Raw genomic sequence first — 19,467 nt, forward strand, 5'->3', positions numbered from 1 at the left:
TCAGTAGGGATCTTCCCTAGTGAAACTGGAAGTATTAAAAGTTTAGTAAGCAAGTGTTCTTCAAGAAGATAAATAAATAACAAAGATCTTTTTGTACCTCATCTTCCCTCCATACTGATTTTTAATACTTTGTAGCAATTTGAGAAGCTGACCATTTGAAACACTATTTGTTGGCCTTGAGAGGCGGTTCACTGGCAAAGCTGTACTCTAGTGACCGATGAGTGCCAGTGTGTGCTGCACTGAGTGTCAGCAAGAACACTGGTTTAAGAGCTCTCCTCACCTATTTGCCCAAATATGTACATTTTTCAATAGCTGGTATTCTGTAGTTTCCATATTTTCATAAACTGAAACCTATTCTCTTTAATATTTGTAATGAGTTTATTGTCCGAACTAGGAGGACTCCACAAAACTCAGTCTTCTAAGTGGTTGAACATTTGCTGGACTCCATTTACACTATGAGAAACAGCAACTTCTATAGTATCGCACGTGTAGAAGGAGGAGCATAATAGTCAAGAGATCAGGACCAAGGACTGTGCCTCAGGGGCAGCCCAGTCCAACCTGCCCAGAGCTGCTGTACAGCCATGTGAGTTCTCCTTCCTCATGAGCATGTTCCACTTTATAAGATGCCTTTTCAGAACTACAAGTCTTTGCAGCATTGAAGTATCTTGCTTGCTTACATGGTGATCAGCACCTGTGGCAACACACCACTGCATAAATAGCAAAGTGATGGTTGGGAGGGTTCTTTCATTCTCACGTGTTTGTTCAGTCTAGATGGCAGAAAAAGGGTTGTGGAGTGGTGGGGTGGGAAGAGAGGTTGTGTACCCATCTTCTTGAGAAGCTTGTGGAATAGACTTTGAGCTGTTAGATACAATACACGGCTGAAAATGTCGAGGAGTGAGTTACTTGGCAGTGCAGCATGGCATTGTGTTTTGGATTCCATCAGCTCCAGAAACAGTCTTGGAAGGCTCAAATGAGGAAAAAAGGGTGAGACAATAGGCAGTAGGTTTGCCATCTGAAGAGTGGAAATTGCATTGCAAAATTAATAATAGAAGAAAGAAAAAAGAAAAAAAACAAAAGACAACTATAGTATGTAGATCCAAGGACAGCATATTTTAATGGGACAGACTGAACATCATACCTACATTAGGGAATAAAAATATGTATGCACCATTTTTGTTTCTGGGAATTTTAAGCATTTGACAAATCATGGCTGGGAATTGGCAAGAGCCTTCATTTTTTTTTTGTTGTCTCGTTAGTTGCCAGGGAAGGAAGTCAGCATTTGTTCAAGCTCTGTCTAACCAGAGCACCACAGTTCAAGCACATCATTATGCCATCAAGCTCAGGACCTACCTTCTTCCACATGCAATTTCAAATGTTCTCTGCCAGACATGTTATTAACATTCTCTGGCTTGGCTCACACCACCACTTAATGCATTTGCAGATGGGTAGAGAAAAATTGCAGATAGCTCAATTTTGGATTTTCAACTTCGGTTTACAATCCTCCCAAACCCCAACAACTAGCTAATCTGAGAAAACATACTTTGCTGCTTTTGTGACAAAGACTAGGTAGAAGAATGTTGCAGGGCAGACTTGGAGCAGAAACAAGAAGCCTGCATGAGCCTGCATTACTCTATCCCAGCACTTTACATCCCTGCAGATTGATCCAAGTGTTGGCAAAGAAGCGTTTGCGTGGGAAGAAAGGCTGCCTAAGGCAGCATCTGTATCTGTAATATATTTCCACAGTAATACCACACTTTCAGCATGAATGCACCCTTATCTATGGCTAAGACTTAAAAGAATCTAAATTGGGTCCTGTATATTATATGTGCATGTGTCTAGTTATGCATTAATTATTTTCTGATGGTCATTTCTACAATTTGTACTGTAGGCAGATATCTTTATCTGGACATATTTCCTACATTCGGAATAAAAATTAATGAGTTTCAGTAGCCAACAGTACAGCCTGGGATTAAGTGTCTTTAAAAAAAATTCTGCCCAGTAATCACTTTTAAGATTACTTCAGATTAGTTATACTATTGCACATATGGTAAGGAAAGTGATATTATAAATAAGGCATGTTGCAGTTATGTAGCCAAAAAATGATGCACCTTTTCTCATAGAAGATGAACTCTGTTCTTCTGGCAGGCAGTTATGACTAGGGAGAATGGAATTCTTCACAAATTGCCTCATGGACAACTTCAGCTGTGGAGCCAGCTGTAAGATACAAGAGCTGTTGTCTTGACCTTGTCTAGTGGAGGCTGAGTCCATATGTATATATGTATGGATGAGAGAGATGGACCTTAAACAGAGAAAGGAGGAATTTTGGTTAGGAGCATCAGACCTCTTCCCCAGTCCTTCAGTGAGAATGTGAACTTTGTTCTATTTTTTTATAATTTCCCCAATTTTCATGCATTTTGGCCAGTTTGCTTCTGTTTAATACAGTTGCTAAAGGCCTATTGTAGCTTGTTAAAGGTTATTTCTGAAATCAAATGAACGGAGATAGAAAAACTGATAAATTAGTCCCCCTGAGAGATGGATTCCCAGCCTCTTACTGGCTGACAATCTTAGCCAGGTGTTAGTTGAGCTGGTTTAAAGAACTGTAGCTTACTGAGATCCCTGCACATGTAACACTGCAGAATAAAGTGAACTTTGCTGGGAAGGGGTTCAGACTAGTTGATCTAATTGTCCCATCTGAACTGAAAGGCTCTGAATCTTGCATGTCAAATTATTAAGAATGAAGAAAGTGAAAAGGTGTTATTGCAGCTGTTACAGTACACACACACAAAGAAAAATAGGTAAAAAAGCCTTAGTAGGCATTACACTCTGTTTCTCTCAAGCTAGAGAGCAAAATTTGGAGATGGACAATTGTCCTTTGGCCACAGCACTCTGCAATATGTGCCATAGCTGGGCAATAATAGTAGCTGCAAAAGAAAATGCTCACCTCATTCATCTGTTGGGAACAATCTCAGTTCAGATGAGGACAAGAAAAAAAAGAACTCTTATGACAAGTTATATTTGATGTGGCATTCTTGTTAAAAGCATAGAGATAAAACACAGTTCTGAGGACTGTTCCCTAGAGTTTTCCTGCAGCATCATTGCTTATAATGTAACAAAACTTCTGCAAAGTGGATCACATAGAACTTTTAGCTCATCCAGATATAAGTTGGACAAAACTTTGTTGGAATAAATGAATGTCATTAATTGTACTCAATAGAGCTAAGCTTATTTACCCTAGAAGGAAGGTTTGCCAGATGTATTACAGCAGTTCCAGCAGAAAACATCAGCAATTATGGCAGTCCTGCACTTAAATGTGCATTAACATTGCACTAGCTTACCCGATGAATATCTCTCTGTGCTGTGGGTACTTGTTTACTAATGTGATTTTCTTTTACTTTTTCCTTGGATGAGAAGACTGTATAATTCTGGTTTGTATATAATGTGTGTAATTGCAAGGAAGCATCAGATTTTAGAGCTTCTGGCTCAGTAGCAAGTCTGCTCTGCTCAGGAGAGATTTCAGAGCATGAAAGCAAGGGAGTCAACCAGAGATAAGTGTCCCTGCCAGCGCACACTGATATGTTTGTTAATATCACCTTTATGATGATAAATGTACAGGCGTCTGAGCTCCCTGTCACATTTACAAAGCCACGTTCCCAAGTTCCAGATTAGCTCCTGTTTGAATGAAATTATTTTGCTATTGCAAATATTTCTAGTGACCACAATAAAATAAGGATGTTTGCCAGACACCTGAGATGATAAATACTGTCATCACTGGGCAAAAATCCATGTGTGCTACTGGTTATAGAAAATGTAACAGAACCTTTCACGGTGGTGGTTTGCATTTCCTGTTTTACCAAACTGCTAGGAACTACCAAAAATAAAATAACATGATATGCCTGAAATAGGATCATTTATTTCACTGCTCTGACACATTTGAGGTTGCACAGAGAGAAACGATCTATGCTTTCCTTTCCTTACTGACGAACTCTATCCTCTTTCTCACAGTAAACATGGCTGTAGAATCCTTTTTGAATTACAGTGCTCTGAACATGTCTGAAAAACACCTCATTTTCAAGTAAATTATAGCTATGTGAAACATACTTCTTTTTATTACATAAAAAGAAAAAAGGAAAAAAAAAAAAGGAAAGACAGGCACAACAAATTGCCAGATGAACATTGTAAATGCCTACAGGTTGGGTTCTGTACTGGCAGAAACAAGCATCTCTGTTCCTGTCAGCAGCTGTGAACCGCTATTTAGCATGTTGTGAATCCTGATCAATCTCATCTTCCTCAGGAAAAAACCAGCAAAAACCTTTCCTTTCTGAGCTGTGTGTGTACTGTGATCCTCTCTGCCCAGACCCGTGTTCTTTCTGTTATTGGGATGGTTGAGCATACATCATTTTGATAATACTTTTTTTAATACCCAGTGAAGAAGAAAAAGTCTTTTTCTCTTTTAACAGCAAAATAATTACTTAACTTCTAACTAGAAGTAAAGCAGAATTTATAACCGGTCTCATTGTAATAGTTTTGAGTAGCAGAGCCTTGCAGGGAATGTTCTGCAACCAAATTAGACGGTTGTCATGCTCCCCAAATCTCTTGCCAAATGGATATCCCAAAGAGTATGGTGAAAAACCTTTTAATTAGCTCTTCCCTGAATAGATCTTCCTTGATTAGTCATATCTGAACATTGTGTTTTAGAAAGGAAAAACTATTTAGGAAGGGAAAGGAGTATACTATAAAATTCGTAAGTATTTGCATCCAAGTGGGAGTTCTGTTCACAAGAGGCCAGTATGAACCTAAGTGATGTAGCAGCAGCCAGTTGTGCAGAAGGCATTGGTGGGAGTCTTGATATTAATGAGGTTAATTTGTTATTTACTGTGGGACAAAAGGAGAAAAAAATCATGCTGACCTAGCTAAGGCAGTACTTAAATGTATGTGTATTTGTGTGGCAGGGGACAGCAGTGGGAGGAAAGCTGAGGAGGAAGCAAGAATAAGTAAAACAAGATTGATGTATTGGTTCTGAATTGTTCATCTGTATTCTGTTCTTCACTGTGCTGCAGAGGGGGAGAACAGCACTTGCACTGTGGTTGGGGAGCAGAGCAAGAGAGGGGAAGGAAGGTGGTATCTATCACAGGCACCAATAGTGTTTAATTTTCCAGAGGCTCTGATTAAACAAATGTTGCTGCTGCCTGGCAGCCCTTGCAGACATTTGTTGGGACAGAATTAATCAGGAGGTAATTTGTCTGCTGCAATAAACAGGGTGGCTTGGTGGCACAGACTTGATGAAGACTTTTTCTGAGTTTCCTGGGAGCAGCCATATTTTCCAAACTTCTTTCTGTAGCAAGGTAGTGCCACCAGCTTTCCTAAGGATAGGGGTTTGCTATTGATGGGCCCAGGTGGAGTAAGTGACGACCGTAAATAGCAATGTATGAGCATTGTTAAGTTGATTGTGGAGCCCTGATAATTACAAGGGAGAAGGTCAAAAGGAGTGACCTGTGGGACTGATCTAAGGACTGCTCTTGTGAACAACTAAATGGTGCTGGAAGGGGTCAGGCTCTGTCCCATGCATGAATGGGAAACAGTTTCACTGCTGATGCTTTCTCATGTAAACAGGAGCTGAAGGAGCCAAAAGAGAAATACCTTGCGCTTAAGAATAGTGCATGGTGTCTGGGCACAAGCAAGATAGGAGCTGGGTAACCAGCATAAACGCACCAGTACTGTGTGTAGACAAGGTTGGCTGTGCTCCACCTGTTTGCCTAATTGAGGTTTGCCTGTACTGTTAATCACCATTAAACGTAATAATGATCTCTACCTTTACTGAGCTTTTCAGTTCACCGTTGCACAACTAGGAGGTCCTCAGCCACAACACAACTGAGTGCAGATTGCCCCATGGGTTGGGGAAGCTCCAGCACAGATGAGGATGGGAGCTGCTCTTCTATGTGGTGTTTTTGAACTTCCTAAGCACATGGAAAAGGAGTCATAAAACTGTATCTATTGACTTTTGTTCTCATGACAGTGGCTGGGTGGGCCCCATAGCAGTGGTGCAGCTACAGGTGAACAAGCAGATCAGCACCTAAGTTAGCTGAACTCACTTTACCTTTTTCCTTTCACCTCTTCTTTTCTTACATATTCTATGTGATTATATCTTCTACTGTTTGTGTGTTGTGGGTGTAAATGATAAGTGACAGAACAGCAAATAAGTGTCCAGGAGGGATGAAGGCACAGTTTAATTATGCAGGCCACTCATGGGAGTGATTATAAAATCTTAATACCACTCTGTGAAGGGCACAAGTATTATAAAGATTTTATTTCTACAGTGAATTAGGAAGTTTAAAAATACATTCCTGCAATTAAAAGGCAGTCTGCTTGGTTAACCTTTAGTCCAAACATTCAGGGCTCGTGGGGAAAGAGAAATTAATTCTTACTGATGTAAAACAGCTACAAGAATGACTTAACATTCCTAATGGTGAAACTGTTGTCATTTTAACACCTTTTGACTCTGCTGACTTGGAGTAAGCACTATCAGCCCTTAAAAAGCAGGAATCTCACTCTTGCAATGTCCTTGACCTCTTTGTTTCCAGATCTGTGGAGCTATAAGAGGGAAGCTTAAAGCTCTGGTATTCTGCTGTCTAGGAAACCTGTTACTCTCAGGATGGACTTAGGCTTGATGTCCAGATTTGTTTGGGGGTTTCACTCCTTTCTAGTGGAAATGAAAGAAAATATTATTGTTTACCATTCCAGTAAAGATACTGGGAATATTACTTAATCAGTTGGATTCATAAAATAAAACAGGACTTGCTTGCTGCAGTGCCTGTGGAATTGAGATGGATGGATGGATGGATGGATAGATGGGTAGATGGATAGATGGATAAAGTCACAGAGATTTATGAGCAGAGGACAAGTGATATTATTAAAGCAAATTCTTCTTGTGCCTCTCACATCGCTATAATTTTGGCTTCTGTGGAGCACAGCTACAAACATGGAGGGAAATGTGCTTGCACAGAACAGATTTCCCTCTCAGCTGTACTCAGACACATTTGCATTGTACTCAGAAATCTAAAGAAATGTCCTCAGCTGGCCAAATCTCTGAGCATCTCAGGAGTGTAAAAGCTTTCTCCCCTTCTTGCTTTTGATAAGATGGAAACTGGAAATTTAACATCTGCTCCTTCCAATGAGTGAATTTAGTAAGTTTGAAAGAGATGTCTTTAGATATGCAGGTTTATCACCTCTTAAAAATGGAAAGCTGTCTGTCCTGTCTAGCATTCTGTTTTCTGTCCAGTGGAGCCTAAAACTTGTTTTTCTCTGCCAAGGAAATGTAAAATGAAGGGGAAGAATTTGCAGCACACTCTGCTGAGCTCTTTTGGTGGGATAAGATATTTTGCAGTTCTTGGGAATGAAATGATCTCTGAATACCAAAGAGAACCTCCTTTTCAGTCTTCAGACAGGGGCTCCCCAGCAGGGCATCCACGTGTGCTTCAGAGGTGTTAATGCTGCAGCCACATTTGTTCTGTACAATCAACGTGTGTGCCAAGTGTTGGTTTTTACACTTGAAAACGGGCTTCCTGATGGTTTGGGAGGAAAAAATTACACATCTCTGTCACACCTACTTATGCTACAGTCATTCAGAATAGCAGTTTGCTTTTTCTGATATTAAAGAAGAAAAGAACAACAGGAAGGACAATTACGGGGGCATGTTTCAAGTGTGGCTCTTGCTTGAGGATAAGCAAAGTATCTCTGGAAAAGCATAGTGCCAAAGGAGGACAAGCCAAGTAAAAGGGCCAGACACATGCAGCTAGCTTTAGATAACAAGTGAGGTTATGCTGGCCGGCCCAAGGGAGGACTCTTTGTGGGAGACCATGGTTAAAAGGCTCTGCCTTGGCCCACTGGCAGAGTGGCCCTCAGTGCCACCAGACTCAGCTGCCTTGCAAGAAGCACTGGCTGTCTGCAAGCGTGTGGGTGCTTTTCATTCCTTTGAGCCAGAGCCTTTGTTGCAGTGGGGAATGTGCAGCAAGCCCTTTGCTCCAGCTACCATCCCTCCCTTTCACCCCACAAGCCTTCAGCATCCCTGTCAACAATGGAAAGTCCTTCTCCTTCTTTCCAGCTAGGGGAAGGTGTTGATGGAATGAGGTATTTATTAGGCAGTTGCAATAAAAACAGTAATCTGGGAAGAGTCAGGCTGACAGAGGTGCTGCAGGTGCTTACTGTCATGTCTTACTCCATCCTTGGAGTAGGTTGAGGGGGCCAGGATTGTGGGAGCAGCTGTGAGCAGAGGTGGTTTGATCAGGCAGGCTGAGAGTTGCAGCAGCAAGAGGTTGACCCAGGTTTTATCTGTGACTATCAGGGAGTGGTTGTCAGGTGCCCCCTTAGAAATGCTGGGAAGAAATGTACGGGGGGCACCTGCTGGCTCTGCTGCTGCCTGCCCCTTTTGGATGTCAATGATCCAGGGGCTGGCGGGGTGTGGGGGAATGCCACAGCACCCCAACCTTGCAGACTGGCTTTTTACTGGTGCTGGTAAGAATGCCCTTCCTGAAGAGGCACAGCACCCTAATAATAACAATATTCCTCAGCAATAAAACCACACTTGTTTTATGTACTCAGAGCCTGAGATTAGTCTGACCCAGTAATACCCTCCACCAGCGAGCTTCTTAAATCAGACACAACGAACACAGAGGGAAAAGCCTGATAATTTACATCCTCTATATTCCCCACCATAGGCACATCACAATAGGGCTCCTGTTCCCTTCCCCGAGCACAGTGAGGTTCCTCCCTCCTGCCCACAGCCCTTCAGCAAGCGCAAGCACAACTCCCACACGCCTCTCTCTGCCAGAGCTTCAGCTGCTGGTGCTGCTTCCATGTGCAGGCTGCTCTGCTTGCTGGGCTCAGAGGACTGATTTTGAAGCTGTCTGTTGAAATTTTTCCCCCTCTTGCTTAGCTGCATTTGGCTATTGATTTGTGCTCCCTCCTTGGCACTGAGGTCCTAGTTTGGAGTGGCGAGTAATGCCTAAACACAGAGGGAAGCTGAAAGCAGAAGGAGCTTTTTGGTGGCGTGAGAATTTCACATGATCAGTGGCCTCTGTCCCGAGTTGGAGGGGCCACGTCCACTTTCATAGAATCATAGAATAGTTTGGGTTGGAATGGACCTTCAAAGGGCATCCTGTCCAACCCCTCTGCAATGAGCAGGGACATCTTCAACTAGATCAGGTTGCTCAGAGCCCCATCCAGCCTGGCCTTGAATGTCTCCAGGGATGGGGCATCTATCACCTTTCTGGAGCAACCTGTGCCAGTGTTTCACCACCCTCATTGTAAACATTTTTTTCCTGATGTTTAGCCTTAGTCTCCCCTCTTTTAGTTTAAAACGATATACCCCTTGTCCTGTCGTAACAGGCCCTGCTAAAATGTCTGTCTCCATTTCCTGCCAGATTGTCCTTGGATGGTGATCCCATGTTCATTGTATCTGAACCAGTATCTGAGTGCTCCAGGCTCCCTAAAGCCCACTGGGAGCTGAGGGCGTTTTAACTTCACAGGTTTGCATATTGTGGATATGTTTGGCGGATGTCACCCACCACTCTGAAGATGTTTCCTACCACAGGAAGTCTCTTATCCATACGCAAATTATGCTACTCAGTTTCACCTCTTTTCACCACTTGACACAATTAATAATAACTAGGATATGCATTAAAGTGTTGTCATTGGCAGCTCTCTCCTGACTGGTATATAAAACTCATTAGAAACAGCTTATTAATTTTTTTCCAGACCATCCTATATCTGATGTTTTATGGTTAATTTGCTACTGACTGGGTAGCTCTAGTCATTAAATGAGGAAGTATACCTGATGCCTTCTTTTTACTGATGATTCCTTGCTTGTGGCTTCCTTTCTTTTAAGAAGTGGGCATGGAGGCATAAGCAGGAAAAGAAAAAGGATTAAAATGACATATTGACCCAATATATGAAAATGACAAATAATATGTGGGCTGCAGTCTTCCATAAATCCAAGAATAAATAAAGCTTCTGTTACAGTGCTTTGAGGAGGAGGTTGATATTTTTTTATCTATTTTTTCAAAGTGAGATCTCTAACTTCTTCAGAGAAATGTTTTAAATGTCCTAAAATCTAGCCCATGTTATCAAAAGCCCCTCAAAATAGATTTTACTGGACTAATTTCGTGAACAGGAGGTTGAGATAAGGCAAAAAAAAAATCCAAATGAACTGATAGTACCTATGGTAGATATATTATTGCAGTAACAATCCAGATTCAAGCCTCTTGTATGATAGACCTATACATATATGTAGAAAGGTTTACTGGCAGTAGTCGCTGCTGATTGATGTTTTTTCAGCCTCTGCCTGCTGTCTCTCAGAATATAGTGATTTTTAAATATAGCAGTTACCAGGTTCTTAAGTAGAGTCCAGTGTTCAGGGGGACTTCTCTGATGTTTCTGCCTGGACATGAATACTTCTTTTCAGTCCTTTGATCTGTTTCTCTCTCCTCAAGTTTTATCTTACCTAAGGAGGAAGAGCTTAAATTTTGAGGAATCTGAATCATTTCCTAGTCTCACTCAGCTTGATTACAGTAACAGCGGGGTCAGTTTGGCCCCCTGTCTTCTCTTTGCGATAATCACCCTATGGCAGTGGAAAGCAGTCCTCAAAACAGGTGTAAACTGAGGATTTTTTGCTGATAGGGTAAGTACATGAACTTGTGCCCAGATGAAGACCCTGCATGCGTGGGGAGCTGTACTGTTCTTCTCTCTCTTGGTGAAGTTCATAAAATCATAGAATAGTTTGGGTTGGAATGGACTTTCAAAGGTCATCTAGACCAACCCCCTGCAATGAGCAGGGACATCAACTAGATCAGGTTGCTCAGAGCCCCATCCAGCCTGGGCTGGAATGTTTACAGGAATGGGGCATCTACGAGCTCTCTGGGCAGCCTGGGCCGATGTTTTACCACCCTCATTGTAAGAGTTCCTTCCTCATGTCTAGCCTGAAGTTAGGCTTGCATGTCTGAGCAAAACCTATTAGAGCGGTGACACTTTCCTTATCGTCACTCAAACCCTCTTAAATATCTGCCTTTTTCCTTTGCAACCGCTGGACCCTATCGTGCACGCAGCAAAAGGCTGCCCTGATTTGGACGTCTGTTTTCTCTGCAGCCATGGCCTTCTGCAGCTGCCAGCTGTGCCGCAGGGTACCTGGGGACAGGGTCCTCATTCCAGACAAGTGTGCAAGAGCTGCAGGGACAATGTGCTGTTAGGGAATTCGCTGATTTGTTTTCCCCTCGGTACCTTCCTCAACACTCAACAGAAGGTGCTGCATCTCGGCTAATAGAGGTTTTCTTAATGAGCAGCTCCCTTGGTTGCATCTTTACATCCTTCTAGGAAGCACTTGCATCCACAGTTGCTGCATTGCCATCTCTGTTAGTAAAGCCAGCTGATTATTTGGAGAAACATTTAGTTGCCACCTGTGTTTTTAATGTGGGTACCATTGACTTAGGATCTATGAGTTCTATGAGCAATATACTGCAGGTGCCTCCAGTTCAGGGAGGGCAGGAGACTGGTCATTTGGGAGGGACCTTGTTGTTGTACCCAGCAACTGAAGGACCATCCATCAGTTGCCCTTGTTGCAGTGCAGGCCTAAATCCATATCAAGAGCTCTGCCAGGTATATTTGCTGTGAATACTCAATAAGAAAACTATAATTTTTTTTTCATTGGGAAATATTTACCTACCTTTGGCTTCTAACCTGCCTTTTGTGGACATGCCTCTGTCAAATAACAGTTCTGAGGACTTGGGTTTACATAGATGGCAAGAAGCAATTGGCTGACCTTTGTACTTTCACCTCAAGTATCTTTGCTTTTAAAAATTATTTCTTTTTAGCTCGGATTTCTATTTGACTAGTTTAATGCCTTCCCAAGGATCTCTAGTAGGTAGCTTCCCCCCCATTTCCTTCTGATGACTTTTAAAAATGGGAACAAAGCTAATAATAGTGTTTGCACCTAGGTAAGTCCTCAGGGGTGCATTATAAGTGTTGGAAGGGTCTCTTGTAATCTTACGATGAGCTAAATACAATAAACTCTTTTCTACCACAGCAGGTACAACATGGCACATGAGGCAGATCCGCTCTGCTTTCCCAAGACCAAACATTGGTGCAAGGGAGCCTTGTGAGGTGTTGAAATTAATTTCACTCCAATAATGTTCTAATGTACAGCAAATATGTGCCCTACTTCTACGTTGATGCAGGACTCAGATATAGTGATGTACTGTGGTGGATCGGGAAAGTAGCTTCTTATTTTTACCTGTGCAAAAAATAAAAATTTTCTGAACCATGATCTCCATAGGCTGTTTCTCCAGCAACTATTGCTTATGTATACTGGGTAGGTAGTGGCTGTGAGTTACAACACCAGCTCTGCTAAGCTTATGTTTAGTTTGCCAAACGTTCATGATGTGCAGAAGTTTGTATGGCCTCTGTGCAGGACTGAGGGTGCCAAAATACACAGATCAGAATGCTTTGAGATTGTGTTGCTTTGCTGGATATTTTTTCTTATTTATTTAAAGCTTAAGTCTAGCATTCTGTGTTCCTGTATATCACTGAAGCCACCAAAGAAGGCACAGCGCAATGTATTCTGAGCTCTGGTCCTCCCCCGCGAAGAGACAGCACTGAGGAAGCTGAGGTTGCGGAGCAAATTTGAACCAAGCCCCATGAAGACACGGGCACTGATGGCAGGTGAAATCACAGGAGGTATTTCCCCTCCTCATGCCATCGGCCAGCAGCAGTACCTCCCATGAGACATTTCTTCTGCCTCCCTGGCTCACTCCTCCATGGAAACCAGCATCCAGCGCTCGCTGCCCCGCACCGCTGGGCCCCTGGGCACATCGCCCGGTTCACAGCTGCCGTGAGGAGCTGCTGTTTTTCACTCTCCTACTATAATAGCATCCTTATGAGGCTTCCCCCGGCCCATCTCTCCTCTGCAATAGAAAGTTACATGTTTCTGCATGTAGAGTATTTGGATTTCTTTAGTGTGTTCCTGGAAGCGCATCCTAACTCTAGAAAGAAAAAAAAAAAAGGGAAAAAAAGGAGGAGAAAAATAAAAAATGGTAGGTCAGGAAAATCTTAGTCTGTAGCGGGAATTAGAAGAATATAAAAAAAAAAAAGTGGTTTTATATAGGAAAATTGCTCTCACTGAGCTGGCTGTGTGGTGATGTGGGGCAGTGACAGTGCAGGCATCTGCCTTTTGCTGAGCAGACATAGGAGTGCTCAGAAAACACTGGAAAATCTCTGTTTATTAGTGGAATGCCGGTGTTAAGGGTAGTCTATTTAAAGAAAATGGCAGAGACGGTTGACTATTCTCAACAGTTTTTGGGCTTTATGCGTTCTTGATGTAAGAGAGGGTATGGGGGTTTCCAAAATAATCTAGTGTTTAAATACTAGGTGTATCTTATTTTACAGAAAATACCTGCTCTGTGTTGGTGCCAGGTTCATCCAGGCTTACACCATTCATCCTAAATATGAGGCAGAGTTTTTTTCCAGATATGTTTTACACAGTTATTTCCAAGTTAGGCCATCATCCCCTTTCACTCCCTGAATCTTTATTGCCCTTACCTGCCCTTACAGCTATGAAAACAGCAGTCCCTTCCCACCTGCCATGCCTTCCCTCTACCCAGTGATTTCTCCTTGACTCTATCACATGGTCTCTGCGAGCACTTCACACACAGGAAACACAGGTTGCATCATTCCCATCAGTTTTTCCCTTATAGGAACCTCCTTCCCCTTTCTGCTTGACTTGCAGTGGGATAAAATAGTAGAAGATTTTTTTCAGAAATTTTTGGTTTCCTTGTCTCTTTCTGCACTCTAATTACACAATACAACAGAATATTCAAAAGGACAAATAGCATCCTCATGACTTTAGCCTCAGTTCTGCACTTCTTGTTAGCAACATGTGAAACAGGTGTGTGGCCACACTATGTCTGTGCCCCTGGGCCATGTTCACTCTAGCATGACATCTCCCATTTATTTTCTTCCTGGACCCGACCAAATTTACCAAAGCAAATCCTTTGTGTAATCACATGTGAGGTAGTAGGGGAATATCGGAATTAGTCTGATACTTTTTTGTTGTTGTTTACTGCTGCATTATGCAGCACACAGAATTCAATTCTAACCTTTCAAAGGAAAACAAATAGCTTGCATTTAATTCTAATTCTGCGTCAAAGTAAAAAGTAAATAGTCATGGGGTTACAGGAAAGGAGGAGTCTACTGCCTTATTAGAAATGTAGATTAAGGACAGTATGGAAACAAGTGCAGTGATTTATGACAGTCTGGAAAGAAGTGCAGTGCTAGCATTCAAGTTACCAGAGAAAGGGTCTTTCATCACCAGAAGATTGTAAGCCTTTCTCCATCATCCATAACTCACTAGTTGGTTGCTGGAAATAACACTATTTAAGACGTTATTTAGCCCCCAAGGCAGGATCAATGTGTTTCTGGAAATATTTGTGTTTCTGTATTTGTCATTGGTAGTTTCAAATCAATAGTGGGGAGTAAACTTGAAGCAAAATACTACGATCTTGTCTTAATCCTTCTGTAAGAAAATTTCCTTTGTTTCTGGTGTGATAGGAGTAAAAGGATAAAGTTATTTTTTAGGTGCTTCCTATACACGCAGTGAAGGGAATGGAGCAGTGGGACCAGTCTACCCAGGTCTGATGGTCACTGATGTCTTCAGTTAAGATTTCGTAAGCTGTGTATGGCCTGCCCTGTGCCTGTGGAAAGGTATCCTGTTCCTGAAGCAAAGGATTGAGTAACCTAATTGGTTACATTCCTAATTTCTCTGACTAGCAGATGAGTTTTGTAAACAACATGAAGTGATTGAATGTTTTTGAATTGTTGATGTTAGTATTAGGAGTCAGATAAATCACTGCTGTCTGATTTGGGGAGCAGTTTATTTTGCTGTACTGTGCATGTCCCAAAAAAAGCTTTCTGAGGGAGAAAAGGTTTCTCCTTTGCAGAAATCAAAAATATAGGTCTCTGAAGCCATAAACAATTTCACCGCTGTTTTTAGAATGAGGTACAGCAAAACACGTCATCTGTGCTTTTTCTTCTTCTAAGAACAGTCTAGTTGAATTCCTTATATGCTTGGTTATGTGACACAACTCAAGAGGAAAAAATAGTATATGTTGTTCTTGGTTATATGACCAGCACAGTAGTGATATAACCACCTGAGGCAAAGATCTCATTGGTCTAGACTTCACAAATGCAGAATTTTCCAAAGCTATCATTCATTAATTTCAGAACATTTTAAAATGGCAGTGAAAACATTTATTTCCTTTTACTTTTTCTTGGGCATGGACATTTTGTATATGTTCGGTAGTTCCAAGCAGATTTTGGTCTGTAATAGTCCTGACAGCACTCATTATGATCTGTCAAGTCAGTAATTTGTGAGCTCCGGTGTTACAGAATAATTTTTATAGTTAGCATCTAACGAGTCACGATGGATTTAATTTTTTCTTTACTTCCTGTATTTTTGTGAATCATTCAGTTAATTCATGACACTATTTTTATTCTTATGACACTGACTGGACTCTGATATCAATAGGACTGTCACTTGAAATGGTTATTAATATGAGATGTGCTAAAAAATTGGTGTACTGTGGACTTGTTTTTCAGCTCATTGCTTTCTTCAGTGACATGAATGTGAAAAAAAGGGTTTACCTAAAAATTATTATAGCTTATTTGTCGTAAATTATGATGCATAATAACATTTGTGTTCATTCATTCAGAGGCATAGCACAGCTGCCTCTTTGCATCGTTCCTAGATGTTCAGCCCAATAATTTACCTTAACTGGAAGGATGTGCAGGTTACAGGATTGAATGAAATAGTCCAAAACCAGTATACTGAACATACGATTTATGCATTCATCAGGAAAACTTCAGTGTGTAATCTAGTTCTCTGATTTGGACAACGGAATCCAAAACCACATTTTCAGTCTTTCTGGTCATTTTTGTTAGGTAGAAATTTTGGAAGTTTTGCTTCTTAATAAAATGGAATGTCAAAAAAAAAAAAAAAAGATAAAAGAGGTGGCACTGAACTGGTAGATGCCGTTTAACTAAAGTCCAGAAAAACAAAAGCTGACGCTTCCAACTTCTACTTATCATTTTATTTTCCTTCGTTCCTGTGAATAGCAGATAAAATGTGAGGTGGTACTCTAAGCAAGCAAAGAAGGAATTTTACTGTTTGAGTCATGGCCCAGCTTTTTGACTTCCTGGATAAACACTTAAGTATTAGCAAAGCTGGGCGAAATTACAGAGCTTTGCGTATACAGAGTTGAATCAAGGTAAACACTTTTCAAAGGCAAATCTCATTCTCTGTGAAAAATGTACATGGGAAAAATTGAAATGTTTCATTTCTCAGATTCCTGAACAGAGACAAATTTTTGGGGTACTGTAAGAATGTTTAAACCAGCTAATTGATGAATGTTTTATTTTATTCCATAGAACCTTTCAGTATTTCAGCTTCTGTTCCATATCAGGGGAAAAGTAAACATCAGAGCAATTACTCAGGATGAAAAGTCTGAACTTCAGGTGAAGTTCTTTCTTTATCAAAGTCAAAACAGCTATCATTGAGAATAGCGTGTGGGCCTGAAACTCCCTGAACCCACTTTTACTGTCCTTTTTTGCCTACAACCTCCCTTGTGTCCAGCCAGAACAAAACCTTAGTGACAGCCCCCAGTCCCGGCCAGCTGACTGACCCCTGCAAGGTGTTCCCTACATCTAACCTTGGGGGGTCATAGAATCATCGAATCATAGAATAGATTGGGTTGGAAGGGACCTTCAAAGGGCATCCTAGTCCAACTCCCCTGCCATGAGCAGGGACATCTTCAACCAGACCAGGTTGCTCAGAGCCCCATCCAGCCTGGCCTTGAATGTCTCCAGGGATGGGGCATCTACCACCTCTCTGGGAAACCTGGGGCAGTTTCACCACTCTCATTGTAAAAAATTTCTTCCTCATGTCTCACCTGAATCTCCTCTCTTCTAGTTTAAAACCATATACTCCTTGTCCTGTCATAACCTGCCCTTCTAAAAAGTCTATCCCTGTCTGTCTGTCATACACCTCTTTTTTTAATAGGCCTTTCAGAATTAAGGATATAAATAGGTGATAGAGCTGCAGAATTTGCTCCATGAAATAAGTGGAGTTCATTATAGAGACAGTAGATTGACTTTCAAGGTCTGTTTGGTTTGGGACAAGAGAGTTAACAAAGAGGAGAGAGAGGCATGAAGGGGAGAGGTAGAGAAGCTGTCCCTGTATAGCCTGGTGCTTTGTGCAAGGCTGGTGTGTTATGGTTCACCTGGATGATTAGGGTTCTCCATTTTTCTTAGTATTAAAAAGACAGGAACCTGGTGCACTGGCTCCTCTCCCATTTAGACATGGAGCTGAAGAGTCTCCAGAGTTGGCTGGAGAAAAGGAAAAGGACAATAGAAGCAGGGACATTGGTAGGCTTGGACCACGTGCAATTCCATGTGGACGTTCATACCTCAGACAGGACGGACCGCAACACACTTGTTTGACCTCATAAAAGAGCCTGGAGATCCTTTCAGAAATGCACCTGGTCACACTTTTATTTTGGTTTTATCTCAGATTAAGGAGATAGGAAGATGTGAAGCTCTAAGGCAAAGTGTTGTTCTTATATTTTTATCCACTTACCCGATGTACTGGGCAATGTTTCCAGCCCTTTCTGTTCCTTTCACAAAAAAAGTTGATCTCCCACTTTTCCTGTTTTTCTGCCTGTTCAAAGAGTCTTTTTTATTAATCATTACTACCGAGAACTTGAGTTTTTTTATTTTTACACTTTTCTATGAGAAGACTTACCTATTAGAATTTTGTCCTTGCTTCCTTCTGTAGAACCAGCTGTTTGCCAGTATATTAGTTAAGTTTCATTTAGTGAATGCCATTTAATGTAATTGTGTATTTTAAGGGAAGCAGCACCCAAATCTATGTTCCTAGTCATGGGTAACTCTCATATTATTTTCCTTTAGAATTTGCAAGCGTGTTACTTGGCATATTAATTATTACATTGGTATATGACTAAGGATACAAGTATCTCCTCTTTTTTCGCCCTCCCCTCACTTAACATTTTGTTTGAGAAGATCAGTACATTTTGTCTGTGAAAAGCCCTGGATTAAATGCCACCCACAAATTATTTTCTGCATGTTTTATTTTGCCAAAGGAGGTTGTCAGACATTGGGGGAAATAATGTAATATTGGCTGACCTAAGACTTCAATTAACTAACATGGAAGTTTACAGAAACTGTCATAATAACTTTGCACATCATTTTACTGGGGCAGAAACGCTTTGTCACACAGCACTTATTTCTTGCTTTGCTTACCTCAAGGCACAAAGTAAAATAAATTTATTCCTTATTTCTTATGCAAATAGTATTCTGCAAATATTAAATGTGAGGAAGAGGCTTCCTGTCAATCAGTCATTCCTGTTTCAGCACAATACAACCCAAATAAGTGGCATTTGACTTGTGTGTTTAGATTAGCATTGTTTTGAGCAAAACCCTTGGATTCGAGTGTAGCATCTGGTTTTAGCCCTGCAAGAAGCCAGTGGACTGTTTTCACACTGTCTTTTACCAGAATGATTGAAGATATTTTGGACAGTATTTACATGTATTTTGATGATGATTCTAAATCCACATGCATTTCAAGTTTCTAAAGGACTGCTGTTCACTTCTCTTTCTATTACTGTCAATTTTAACCCCAACTTCCTCAGGCCAGTCCTTGAGGAAGGTTTTCCTTCAGTCAGTTTCTTCTCAAGACATAAGCGTGTAAATATGTAATTTCGCCCATATTTTACCTTTTCTTTTCCTGTTTCCTTTTAACTGATCTTCTAACAAAATCTCATATCTTCTTTTCCTTCAGCATTCATTTTCTATTGAAATACAACATCTATCAGAGCTTCTTTTTTTTTTTCCCTTCATGCTTTTCCACCCCTTAATTTATTTTGTTGCAAGCCATCAGCCAGATGCCTGCCTACACCTGCCTCCGCTGTAACCTCTGTTCCTGCTCTGGTCACTTTTCCATAATTATAACACCCTTCCTACCAGCTGCCTTCCCTTTTCCTTTGTCTGCTCCAGTCTGTTAACATTCATTGTCAAAAACATCTTCTTACCCATCCATTTAGCTGTATTACCCTTCAGTGGAATTTTTGGTAGCCTTTTGTCTTTTTTTCTCAATCAAGCTCAAGCGGCTTTTTGCTCCAAGCCTCTGCCTCTCTTCCTTGTTTTGACAGAGCAAATAAATAGTAATTTTTGAAAAAGAACTGGAGGCCTCCTTGGTATCCAGGGGTTCTCCATCAGATCTATGTATCCAAGAGAAGAATAATCTGTGCAGCTAACAGAATCCTGGGAGCTGCTTTGGAAAGTGCCAAGTCAGGCTCTTCCTGCAGAGGTGGAGTAGCCCTGGGATGTCATATAACAGAGTGCAGCAATTAGTGA

At 41.3% G+C, this 19,467-nt stretch overlaps 1 protein-coding gene across 2 annotated transcripts in view; it reads left to right on the forward strand.

Moving 5' to 3' along the window:
• Window positions 1-19,467, forward strand: part of ELMO1 (engulfment and cell motility 1) — a 310,028-nt gene that overhangs the window by 250,870 nt on the left and 39,691 nt on the right. The window lies entirely within an intron of this gene.

This window comes from Nesoenas mayeri, assembly GCF_963082525.1.
Source record: "Nesoenas mayeri genome assembly, chromosome: 2".
In the NCBI taxonomy this organism is placed as follows: Eukaryota; Metazoa; Chordata; class Aves; order Columbiformes; family Columbidae; genus Nesoenas; species Nesoenas mayeri.